Source organism: Erpetoichthys calabaricus, chromosome 11 (assembly GCF_900747795.2).
Source record: "Erpetoichthys calabaricus chromosome 11, fErpCal1.3, whole genome shotgun sequence".
NCBI classification, from domain to species: Eukaryota; Metazoa; Chordata; class Cladistia; order Polypteriformes; family Polypteridae; genus Erpetoichthys; species Erpetoichthys calabaricus.
Genome location: NC_041404.2, coordinates 102,923,177 through 102,935,488, shown reverse-complemented (window position 1 = coordinate 102,935,488; position 12,312 = coordinate 102,923,177). Strand labels below are relative to the sequence as shown.

General features: G+C 35.2%; 1 long non-coding RNA gene across 2 annotated transcripts; it reads left to right on the top strand.

Annotated features, from left to right (window-relative positions):
* Positions 1-161: 161 nt before the first annotated feature.
* LOC114660767 (uncharacterized) lies at positions 162-6,215 on the top strand. 2 transcript variants are annotated; one of them, XR_003717761.2, is made up of 4 exons: positions 162-282; positions 2,264-2,315; positions 2,736-2,862; positions 5,986-6,215. It is a non-coding gene; the product is annotated as an uncharacterized LOC114660767 (long non-coding RNA). The 2 variants fall into 2 exon arrangements; XR_003717762.2 differs by lacking the exon at positions 2,264-2,315 and having other exon boundaries at positions 164-282.
* The last annotated feature ends 6,097 nt before the right edge of the window (positions 6,216-12,312 follow it).

Sequence of the window (12,312 nt, the reverse complement as noted above, 5' to 3'; positions counted from 1 at the left end):
CCCAGGTCTCCCAACTGTGAGGCAGCAGCGCTATCCACTGCGCCACCCTTTGCTTTATCCATTGAAGAAAAATGGAGAAGCATCCACTTGCAGAGCCACAGCACCATACGTCACCGCAGTTTCAGACCCGCAGTTGTAGACCCGCAGTTTTAGACCCGGAAGTGACGTTCCCATTTCTAGGCAAGCCGAAAACAACACCTCCATTTATCGAACACAAGTCTTGGTTTTTAGCACGAGCGCAGCATTTTCGAGCACAAACAAAATATGACAGAAAACAGCACGGTATTATTATTATTATTATTATTATGCCTGTTATTCTTAACTATAATTATAAAACTGTACATTTTGCGAAACGTTTTTCAAAACAGTTTAAAAAGTTAACGTTACGTTTACATGTATGTAATCTTTGGCAGGCGAGTTAATTGTTAATGACTGCAACACTGGTTACGGTGGTTTGCCTCATAAAAACTGGGGAAATCGACACTTAATGTTGCATTGTCAGCAAAATACGATAAAAATGCATTTTGCCCAAAGTTCAGTCTATCTTCTTGATGAACGGAAAATTCCCAGTATTTTAAGACGATATTTAACTTAAATTAAGATCTTTTAAGTTCCGTTTTATTGTGTGTTATATATTTTATAAATTGTATTCATCCAGCCATCCATCCATCCCCTAACGAATGTTAACGTAGTGTTTATTTAACTTTTAATTCTTTTCTTTTTTGGGGGGTGGGCGCGACTTTTTTAAATGAAAATGAAACAATAAACATATTCCTGTTCGGTTAAGAAGTGAACATTAAGTCTTTAAATGAGAAAGTAATCTAGGGATAAGCTTCAAAATTCTACACCACTTTAGAATAAATTATGTTTTCTTATTTAGCCAGTGAAGTAGTGTCAAATGATGTTGTTTTTAAGAAAGCTGTGAAATTAAAACCCTTTGCCCAAATTGAATGTTCAGAATTTGGTCCGTTAGTTAACAAGTCTAAATCTTCCTTCATTTTTTTACTACATTTGTGAAAGATCTTTTACTTTCTCTCTGGTAAGCCACATTTAAGTATTATAAATTAGTTTTTAAATCTTGGATATGTATCTACATTATTTATACTGGCTAATAACCTCTTCTTAAGGTAAAAAAAATCTTTTTAACTGTGATCTATCAAATTATAGACCAATTTTCTAATCTTTCTTGTATTTCTAAAATTTAGAGAAAGGTGTAGGTAAGCGGTTCTCTATATTTTTGCAAATAAAAGTAATCTCTTGTAACATTTTTACCCAGGTACTGCATTAGTCAAAGTATTCAATGATTTGCAATCCACTGACCATGGTTGCATTTTTAGGCCTATAGTATAGCATCTACAGTAAGTGCCACATTTGATACTATAGACCATGATATTCATCTGATCAACTACATGAACCATCTCAGTGTTCTAAAATAGAGGTTTACCTAGTAGAAAGTAGATTCCTTGAAATTTTCATTTGTTGAAATCTAACAAAACAGAAGTGCTAGTCATTGGTTCGAAAGCTGCCTCTATCACTCAAGATACACTAATTCTAAACTTGGGTATATCTACAGTGAAAATTATGATCTTTCATTTGATACACATACTAAATATGAATCTAGAGTAGCCTTCATTTTACTTAAGAAATATTGCAAAACTTAGATTATGTTAGCATTCCATGATGCTAAATAACTTATCTGTGCCTTTATTACTTCTACATGGATCACCGTAAGGCTTTGTGGCTGATAACAGACTTAATTTAATTCAAAACACAGTGGCTGAAGAGCTTACAAGAGCCAGGAAATATGCACAGTATACATCACCCCTGTTTTACTTTCTTTTTATTTTCTTTCTGCAAATTTTGTATTTCGTATTGAATTATTAGGTACTGGTGATCACCTGTATCATTTTGTATAGTTAAGATTAACAATATTTGAAAAAAATAAGTGTTCATAAATGTTCTCTAATTTTGATCACCAATTTATGTGTACATGTAATATTTAAAACAATGAGGTTGATATTAATTACGTTTTAAGTTTCTAAGCATTGCAAATTTTTTTTAATTAATTCAAGTGTGTATTGTAAATATTTAAGTTATTCACATGCAAAATGCAGTCACACTAATACTGATAAACAACACATGCCTACTTTAAGAAGTTGTGCTTGTATTCTGCTTACATCAAGATTTTCTTACTCTACCTAATTATCAGCACATATTGGATATTTACATTTGTATGTGAAAGACTTATTTGTTTTTGTTACAGTAACAAGCTAAAACGAATATCTTCAGGCACATGGATACTAATTAAAAACAAGGTTAGTTTATAGGGATGTCATTGAGAGGACTACAAGTAATGGTCATTGTTTTGTAACTTGCAGTAGGTGATATGAATCCATTTCAATTTCGGAATCTTCCACAGCAGTTGGTTGGGTGAGTGGATTGTGGAGTATTCATGTTGATGGTGAGAAAATCAAAGAAACTTATTTTTTAGGTTGGGAATACTTTAGAACCACTATAAATAAATTGCAGTAAGTAGAGTGTGCACTGTACTGTATGCAAATAGATTAAATATTAATTTGAAATAATTCTTCTGTGTGCTCCACAATATGCTCTGCACCTTGTCTTGAATGCGCCATTTGACTTCACAGCTGTAAGCTTTCTCTTATATCTCTGATTATTTGTTAATATCTGTTACTGGTTTTAATGTTCTTTGTTTTTTTCCCTCTGCATGGCAGTGTGATTTATCCTTGATCAGGAGGTGCTGGTGCTTTATTCTATTGGAGAATTTTGCTGTTGGAAGTTATCTCTTTCTCTGTGGCTAACGTGTGAATATTTCGTACAGGACAAAGGCGTTCACTAAAGGTGAGGAGGTATACAGTTAATCTATATATATAAAAATGGAATGGGTGGGTCGTCGGGTGGGCCTTTTTTTCATTCCGTTGAAAGACACGCCCTACTCACTGGACAGTTAAAAACACCAATCAAACTAACGATGACATCAAGTATTACCCAATCAAAAGTAGGAAAGGAGGCATCTTCATAAAATGCGTGTGGGATGATTTGCATGAGACGCTGCTTTAAAAAAAAAATGATAAAAAAAAATACGGGATAAATCCCGTCCAGTATTGATTCAAAACGGGACGCGCAATTTCATTCTCAAACGCGGCACGATTCCGTATTTTAAAGGACGGGTGGCAACCCTACAGTGCCAGGTAACCACCCATACAATCACGTTGTGATTCAGACTAGGAATGCAATGAATGTAATTACCCCGATCTACATACAAGGCGAAAGTGTTGCAACATTCAAAGATGATGGTTTGGGATAAGTACACCATACAACATAAAAGAGCTTATGAAGCCTTGAACCGAAAAAAGCAACATCTCAGAGATCGTAAAAAAAAAAATAGGAGGTAATGTCGTTTTACTCGCTGTAGATTTTAGTCAAACATTACCAGTTATTTCACGAGGGAGACCAGCAGATGAACTCAACGCGTGTTTAAAATCCATGCTTCTCCCACGGTCGGTTATATGTCGCGTGTTCTCGGGTAGGTGCACCAAAAAATGTATACATTTAAGCATGTAATGGGCAAACAAAAAATGAGGTATACCCGAAGGCACAGCAGTAGTACTTAATGTAACTTTACTTCTTAAATCTTAATGTTTTACTGTTTAATAATTTATACGCTTCTTATATGTTGTTCAAATTCTTTTATCAAAATACCACTGACAGCGCAATGCACGATAACATCGAGTGAATACACCATACACATCCGCCCACGGCTGCCCTGCTGTGCGCAGATAGGACTTGATTGTACAATAAAATAAAATAAAGATAAAAAGACTAAAACAATCATCACCCATAAAGCGGATAGTAGACGTGACGTACTATATGTGTACCACATTTCAAGTGTATAGGTGCAACTGTTTGCGAGCTACAGGTCATTTAAAATCCTGGACAGACACACAAATTGCCACGGTAGCAAATTACAGAAGAAGATTTTATTGTTTAATAATTTATATTTATATGAAATGTGCTTCTTATATATTACTTCATATTCTCATATGATAATGATGTTAATGTTTATATTGATTTCTGTGTTGTTAAAACTGCATGTATGTGTGTATATGTATATATATATATATATATATATATATATATATATATATATATATATATATATATATATATACTAGCAAAATACCCGCGCTTCGCAGCGCAGAAGTAGTGTGTTAAAGAGGTTATGAAAAAAAAAGGAAACATTTTAAAAATAACGTAACATGATTGTCAATGAAAGCCCGTTTCACTCAGTAAGTCTTATGTGTGTGTTTATGTATGTGTGTGTATATATATGTACATGTGTATATGTAGATATGTATATATATGTATATGTATATAAATGTTTATGTGTGTGTGTATATTATATATATAATATATATATATATATATATATATATATATATATATATATATATATATCTATATATATATCTATATATATGTATATATATATATATATATATATATATATATATATATATATATATATATATATAAAAAGACAGCAACAGTTATAACAATGACAACACAATTACATTGACAATCATGTTACGTTATTTTTAAAATGTTTCCTTTTTTTTTTTCATAACCTCTTTAACACACTACTTCTCCGCTGCGAAACGCGGGTATTTTGCTATATATATAAATATATATATACGAGCTGTATATACCCGGTGTTGCCCGGGGCAGAAGTAACCTAATCGGTCAAACACTTACACATATACCAAAGTAAACCTAATCGGTCAAACAGTTACATATATAAAAAAACCGAACCTAATCGGACAAACAGCTTCATATATACAGAAGCGAACCTAATCGGACAAACAGCTAATCTATATACATAAGCAAACCTAATTGGTCAAACAGTTACATAAATACAAAAGCAAACCTAATCGATGAAACAGCTTCATATATACAGAAGCGAACCTAATTGGTCAAACAGTTATGCATGTTCAGAATAATTTTACAAAGATTATGCGTGTTAACAATCATTAAAAAGAAAAGATTGAGGAACTCTTCTTCTATATGTGATGAAGCTGGATGAAGCTGACTTGACGAAGACGTAGGTGGCATAGATTGGTTTTTCTAAAACAGAAGAAAAAAATGAGTATCTATTATTATTTTAAATTAGAATGAAAATGAGAACCTTGATTAGAGATAGATTATCCGTATTAAAATATGTGCATGAATAAACTTTTGCTAACTCTCTAGCAAAAGTTTATTCATACAAATTGGCATGGGATGGCTTTGTGAAAAAGTAAAAATTAGATAAAAATAAATTGAGAATGCGTACTTCCATTTGACTGAGATTATGTGTAATGATGAAAAAAAAGTTTAGTATGTTTTTTTTTCCATACGGGAAGGATGTAAAACCTTACATAGGCACCCTTCAGCCCGTACTGAAGGGTAGTGTCAGATTCTTACTGACTAAAAAACACCCTTTTTATTCCACAGCTACCCCAAAAACCACTATTAGGCATTACTTTGGGGTGGCAGTAGTTTAGTTATGAAACAGCTGGGTCCTGAAAAAAATCTGTCTTATTAGTGGCTTCATCACATATAGAAGAACAGTTCCTCAATCTTTTCTTTTTAATGATTGTTAACACGCATAATGTTTGTAAAATCATTCTGCACATGCATAACTGTTTGACCAATTAGGTTCGCTTCTGTATATATGAACCTGTTGACCAATTAGGTTTGCTTATGTATATAGATTAGCTGTTTGTCCGATTAGGTTCGGTTTTTTTATATATGTAACTGTTTGACCGATTAGGTTTACTTCGGTATATATGTAAGTGTTTGACCGATTAGGTTACTTCTGCCCCGGGCAACGGCGGGTATATACAGCTCGTATCTAATATTATTTAAATGGGCATGTAGAAATACATGTTTTGTTTAATTCTCTTTGTGGTCTTTTATCTAAAGGAACCACTAATAAAAAAGGACCTCCACACTGCAGTAAAATGGTTGCGCCAACATAGACGGTTGTTCAGAGGTGCCGTGTCTGAGCCCCATTTTCTGGAGATTGAGGAGGAGGACCAAAGCCGAGCTCTCCAGGACATCATCGATGTAGTCGAAACTGAAGATTTAATTTTGGCAAAAGAACCCTTTGTATTTATTTTTCAGTTTAGGGATGATATGGAACTTTTCACTCAGGAATGTCGGGATAAAATGAAACTTAAAGTAAACTGCATATTTAATGAATCAGTATAATTATTGTCTGTTGCTACATTGATTGTTACTTGTATTTTATTGTGCATTAATACTCTATTGATTTCAGTTTATAATACTTTGATTTTTCTGTTTTCCTTTGATGGTGGATAGTTTTTGAAAATAAACAATTTAACTGCAAGTCTTTTTTTGGGTCTGCTGCTCATTTTGAAATATTGATATTAGTTCTTCTTACTTATGTTAGTATTTTTAAAGCCCACTTAGTGCTATCTAAAGGCTCTTTTAAAATAATTTAAAAAAATATTTCATCACAGAACAAACACGAAAATTAGTAAAAATGTCTCCTTTTGGAAATAATAATGTAGTGTTTTTTTTTGAGGGTTTCCTTGGAGGACAGAACATCATTTTGTACAGCAGTGAAAAATTTGAGGTCTTGGACATTATGAAGATGCTGCTGTGCAATAATGTAATATTGTGGTTTTATAAGTCACTACACACATTACTGAAGTACACTCAATGATAGTTTTACATAGCCTCACACTTCAGTCCTTCACAAATACAGTAGTTTACAAACATTGTATTTTAATTTCTCTTTGAGAAGCATGAAAGATAATTGTGTTGAATCTCAATTTATGATTCAATTTTTTCTACATATGTACTATTGAGGGACTTTTTTTTTTAAATCAGATGGTCACTTTATTTTAACAATCAATGTAAATAACTTGTTTACTCTTTACTCTCAGATCACATTCTGTGTGTTTATCAAGCAGAACTTAATATTTTCATTTTCTACACAATACTGTAATAACTGTACAGTTCACTCAGTGAGATACACAAACACACTCACTATGCATACACACTACAGGTGCCGTCATTGGTTCCTCTGTGGATTGGACTGTTGAATTAACACAATGGCTGTACATGCTGGGGTCTTTGGCACATGCCGTCCCAGTAGCATGTGAGGTGTCACCAATGGTTTACCCTGCTCCTCCAAGATGGCTCTGTCTCCTTCTCCCTGTTCCAGTCTCGGTTCAAGGTTGTCCAGATGACAAAAGTATTTTTTAGGAGATGTTCAATATGTTGAAAAAATTGCCTGTGGCCAGCATCCAGTGTAATGTTTTGTCTAAATTCTCCACTCCTCTTTTTGTAGCATTATAGTCCATTATCATTTCTGGCCATGGAATCTCCTATCCCTGTGCAGGTCACATTGTGCACCAAGGATGTGTCATTTGTTTAGACAAACATGAAGGTCTTCACTGGCCTATTCTGTGTGGCCAGCAGTTGAGATGGGAGCTCTGGCTTATTTTTCCTTATTGTGCTAAGCATTGTTACCTTCATCTTGAGGAGCCCCTGTCCCAGTTTGTGTAAAAGTTATTGCATATGGCGTTGTGGCCATGCAGCTTATGTCATGTCCAGGGTAACCCTCACACCTTAATTTCTCACAGGATTTCCTCCATCTGACTTCCCTTTGTTAATGAAATGACATCCTCTGCTCTTCTGTATCTCTGTGCTTCACCTTGAGCAAGTTATTCGTAGCTTTGGACTGGGTTATCGTTTTAATGCAGATGATGCTTAGATCTATTTCGGTGTTAAAAGTGACACTTCATCACAGCTTTCTCAGCTCACAACTTGCCTTAGTGAAATTAAAGTAAAATTAAAACCTGAACAGAGCAAAACTCTTTAAAATGAAATTGCAACATAACTGAACTCCTGCAAAGTGGCACTAAAGTGCAACTTAAGAAAACAAGCAACACTTCAACCATTCTGGGTGATGATCTCATCAGACCTTCTTTTACTGCAAAGAATCTCAGTGTCACTTTGATTCCTCCTTTTCTTATTTCACCCATGTAAGCCATATTAAACTTCCACCTGTGTCACCTTTCTTATGTTTGCTCATTCCTGTCCTTTTCTAATGGTGAGTATCTTGTCCCTGCTGTTATCACATCCAGCATTGATTATTGTAAGTAACTGCTGGCAGGTGCCACTTCTAATCGTATATCACAGCTCCAGCTGATTCAAAACTCAACTGCAAGAGTCCTGACACGGACCACCGACAGGGAGCACATCCCAGCCATACTGAGAAAAGCGCTATATAAATGTAATGAATTATTATTATTATCCTGCTGCACCTTCACTGCTCCCTGTGTCTTACAGGATTGAATATCAAATTCTGTTACTGACCTGCCCACTAAGGTCCTCCGATTCTGAACCCCCCACTAACCTGCACTCTGTGGGTGACAGCAGGGTCTTCACCTGTATATAGCGCCCTGACTGTGGAATGACCTCCCAAAATTAATGACATCAGCTGACTCCATTCATTTGTTTTTAACTCATTTGATTAAGAAGACATTAAACAGACTTGACATTCTGCCCCTTCTTTCAGTTTACCCCCTCTATCTGTCCAGGGACTCGGGGTTTGCATTATCACAAATTATGTTATTTGTTCAAAAATTTGTTGTAGTATTATATGTTGTATTTTAGTCTGGATTATTGTCTTTTATTCTATTTGAATGTTTTGTATATCCTGTATTTATCTTTATTTAGTGGAAATATTTGTAGCCAATGTTATATAGGTCTTGATTTTCTTTCTGAATTTTTGGCATAGGAAGGGTGCTATATAAATAAATGAGGGTTATTAATAGTATTTTTTTGGTGGCTTATAATAATAAGTGACAAAAACTAGAGCAGTTCTATGTAAGGCAATTAATATATAGCATATTTCAGTGTACTGTATAAGATGTATTGCCGTTTTCTTCACATGTTTAAAAATATTAGATTGGCTAAAATGTTTACAGTATTCTAAATTGGTTTAGAACAATATTGCACGCATGCATAGTACATTTTAAAAAATGTAATCACTTTTATTATTAATGTTTTACTAAAATCTAACGTGGTGCAAACATTGTAATTATATTGTATATTTCGTTTCATGAATGTAAACGAAAAACTATTTTCAAGTAACACAAATTTTAACGATTTTAATTTTGTCGATATGTTAAATGGTTCCTACACACCCGAACACAACGTAAATGTTAATAGTGTATTTCACAGAAACGATCCGTATTGTTTAGTTTGATGTATGACACGAGGTGATGGCAGAAACCCTCCGAACTTCACAAGGATGTGTATTATTTAGTTTGTTGTACTGTTTTTCCTTCTCAGTTTTATCTTTTAATTTCTGAATGGGTCCTTGACCCGACATTACTTTCCGGGCTTTGCCGAAACATGCCGAAACCTTCCAAAAGTTATCTTCCGATTCTCCGTCCTCAAACTGCGGTGACGTCAGTTCTGACTTGGAGAAGACTTACTTGCCGAGACCGGCCGAAACCTTCCGAAAGTAATGTTACGAAGTCAGTCCTGAAACGTCACTTCCGGGTCTACAACTGCGGGTCTACAACTGCGGGTCTGAAACTGCGGTGACATATGGTGCTGTGGCTCTGCAAGTGGATAGTATTGCGCAGATCGGGTAGCGACAGGATATTGCTGCAGACCGGAGACTTTATGGGCGGATCTGAAGGCGGGATAACTGTAAATGGAAGTGGATAGTATTGGCTAATTCAGAATTTCAACGAATGAGATTGTTGTTAAAGTATGACAATCAAAAACTCACTCAACGTTTCAAGTTGTCTATCAAGTGTAACTTCCACCAATCTTTTCAGTTAGTGATCCCTACCGCTTTGAGGTTCCGCCTCATAGAGTTTCTTTTGAAATAGCCTTGCTCTGTACTAAGCAACGATACACTGTTAAAGAAAAGATGACAAAGACGAAGCAGCAGCGAAGAAACTCTGTTAGACCAAAGAAGAAGCAACGAAACGAATTGTTTTGACAATGGAAGTAAGTTTGCTTCTAAATTAAAACGTATGAAATTTGCAATTGCTACGTTTTCTTCGTGTTTTTCAAATAACTTTTTGTTTCTTTGTTGTGATTGTACGTTTGTATAAATATTAATATATATTGTATTCACGTTTGTATTAATAATCATTTTCGCTGTAGTAATTGATGCATATTCAGTGCTTGAAGTGGTCCGGCACTCAGCGGTGCCGGCAACTCTTCAAACACCGCAAAGCAAGTTTCACGGGGAACATCCACCCATACCCACCCCCTCTCCGGTGCTCAGGGGAATGCTAGTATATCACCGCCAGTAGTTTGTTTTCCTATTAATTCTGTGCATATTTACATTTGTGAGATGTTCGATTAAAACGCTGTAATGTTATTTTACATTTTTTTAAACAGGATCATATCACGATCAAAAATACCACAGACATTCCGTCCGTACTTCAATCTTCAGATGTGTTTTTGTGCCCTTTCTGTCATCCACGACTGTATTCTTCACGCTCGTATATACGAGCAAAAGAACACTTGCGAGATCACCGCAGAACAGCAGTTTCCTACGGAGGTACGTGTATCCCACTTTTCCCATTAACTCAGGCTGAGTAATCTTTAAACCAATTTCTCAATGAATTAATTTTTCAGTATTGATAATTACCACGTATGGTGTCCAGTCCTTTCTTTTAATCTCATTTGGACGTTTTTCAGCTAGTTTATTTATGCACAAAATAAGAAATGAGACAATCCCAGGAGTAACACAAATGAGAGATATCTAAGAAAATACTGGAAAGTAGACTGAGGTGGTTTGAATTTGTAATGAGTAGAGATAATGTGTATGTGGGTAAAAAGATGATAAAAATGAAAGTACAGGGGAAGAGAAAGCTAGTGAGGCCATAAGCATAGATGGATGGATAAAGTAAAAGAATATCTGAAGGGCAAGGGTCTGACAGGGGAGTAAGTTCAGGGCTAAGCTGTATGGAGAGTGCTGATCAAGCACATTGACCCCACATAGAAGTGGGAATTGATGATGATGAAGAAGAAATTGTTTGGCACTTTCAGCCCTTTAACCAGCTGTAGTGTCATATTTTTCATATACAGGTCAATTGCCTATATTTTTCTGTTGTATGTAAAACACTGCAGTGGTTGATGTAGTTTGCTGTGCTGTTAATGACAACAGACAACATTAGGAGAACAAACCTGCAGCCTACATTAGCTCAATATAAATTAGTATTTTCAGTTTTATTTTAAGATGTAAGTTGGCTAAAGGGTATATAGGTTATACTTCATGTCTGTACATAGAACCATGTCTATTTTCAGTAAACTGTTAAAACAGTTAAAGTGTTTTTAAAAATAGGTTTGCTGTTTCAGTAATTGCTGTTTGCACTGGCCTGCTAGTCTGGTTAGGGTCACAGATGAGCACCAGAGACCATGGATATTAGATGGGTAAAGTCTAAGACAGAAAGCTAATTTATCACAGATGTGTATATATGTACAATATTTACTCAGTTATGCACAGAACTAGTGGTTTTATTAGTGTTTTAACATAGATTATTCTGATGAAGAAATGAGTAGTCAAGCAAAATGACACCTTTTATTGGCTAACTAAAAAGTAAAACATTGGTATTGTAATCTATCTGGCAGCAAAGAGCTATGATGACTTTATAGTGCCAAACACTTGTATTTTCTTGTCCAACAGGCTGTTGTATCTCGTAAGGTATCGTCCAAATGGTTTACAAAATTATGAAAATCCTAAAGGTCACCGGGTAATGACTTATATAGAAGATGAGGAGCTGATAGATGGCCTCTACAACTTCTTGGATGAAGTGCTGTCAAGTGCTGTAGGCACTTTTGAGAGGATTGACCGAGTTGGCATCATTCTGGATGCGCTGATGCCATAGGTTAATTAGCCTTCAGTAAATCTCTAATGAGTACAGAAAGTGTGTCTATGAGTAACATCCTCTCATTTTCTGTGTTTTTGATGGGCTCTTATTAAAGCTGTACAAACAGATGAGAGGATTTCTCTGCCAGAGGCAGACAATCTGTTCATGGATGGACCAGCATACAGTGAGTGGTACGTCATGTGGAAAATAAACTGTCCTTTCTTTTTCTTTTCAGCGCCATTATTCTGTTAAACAGAATACCCTATAGTTGTTGTGAATTTAGACAAGAATATAAACTAAATACAGTAATCCCTCGCTACTTCGCGGTTCACTTTTCGCGGATTCACGACTTCGCGGGTTTTTAAATACAAGT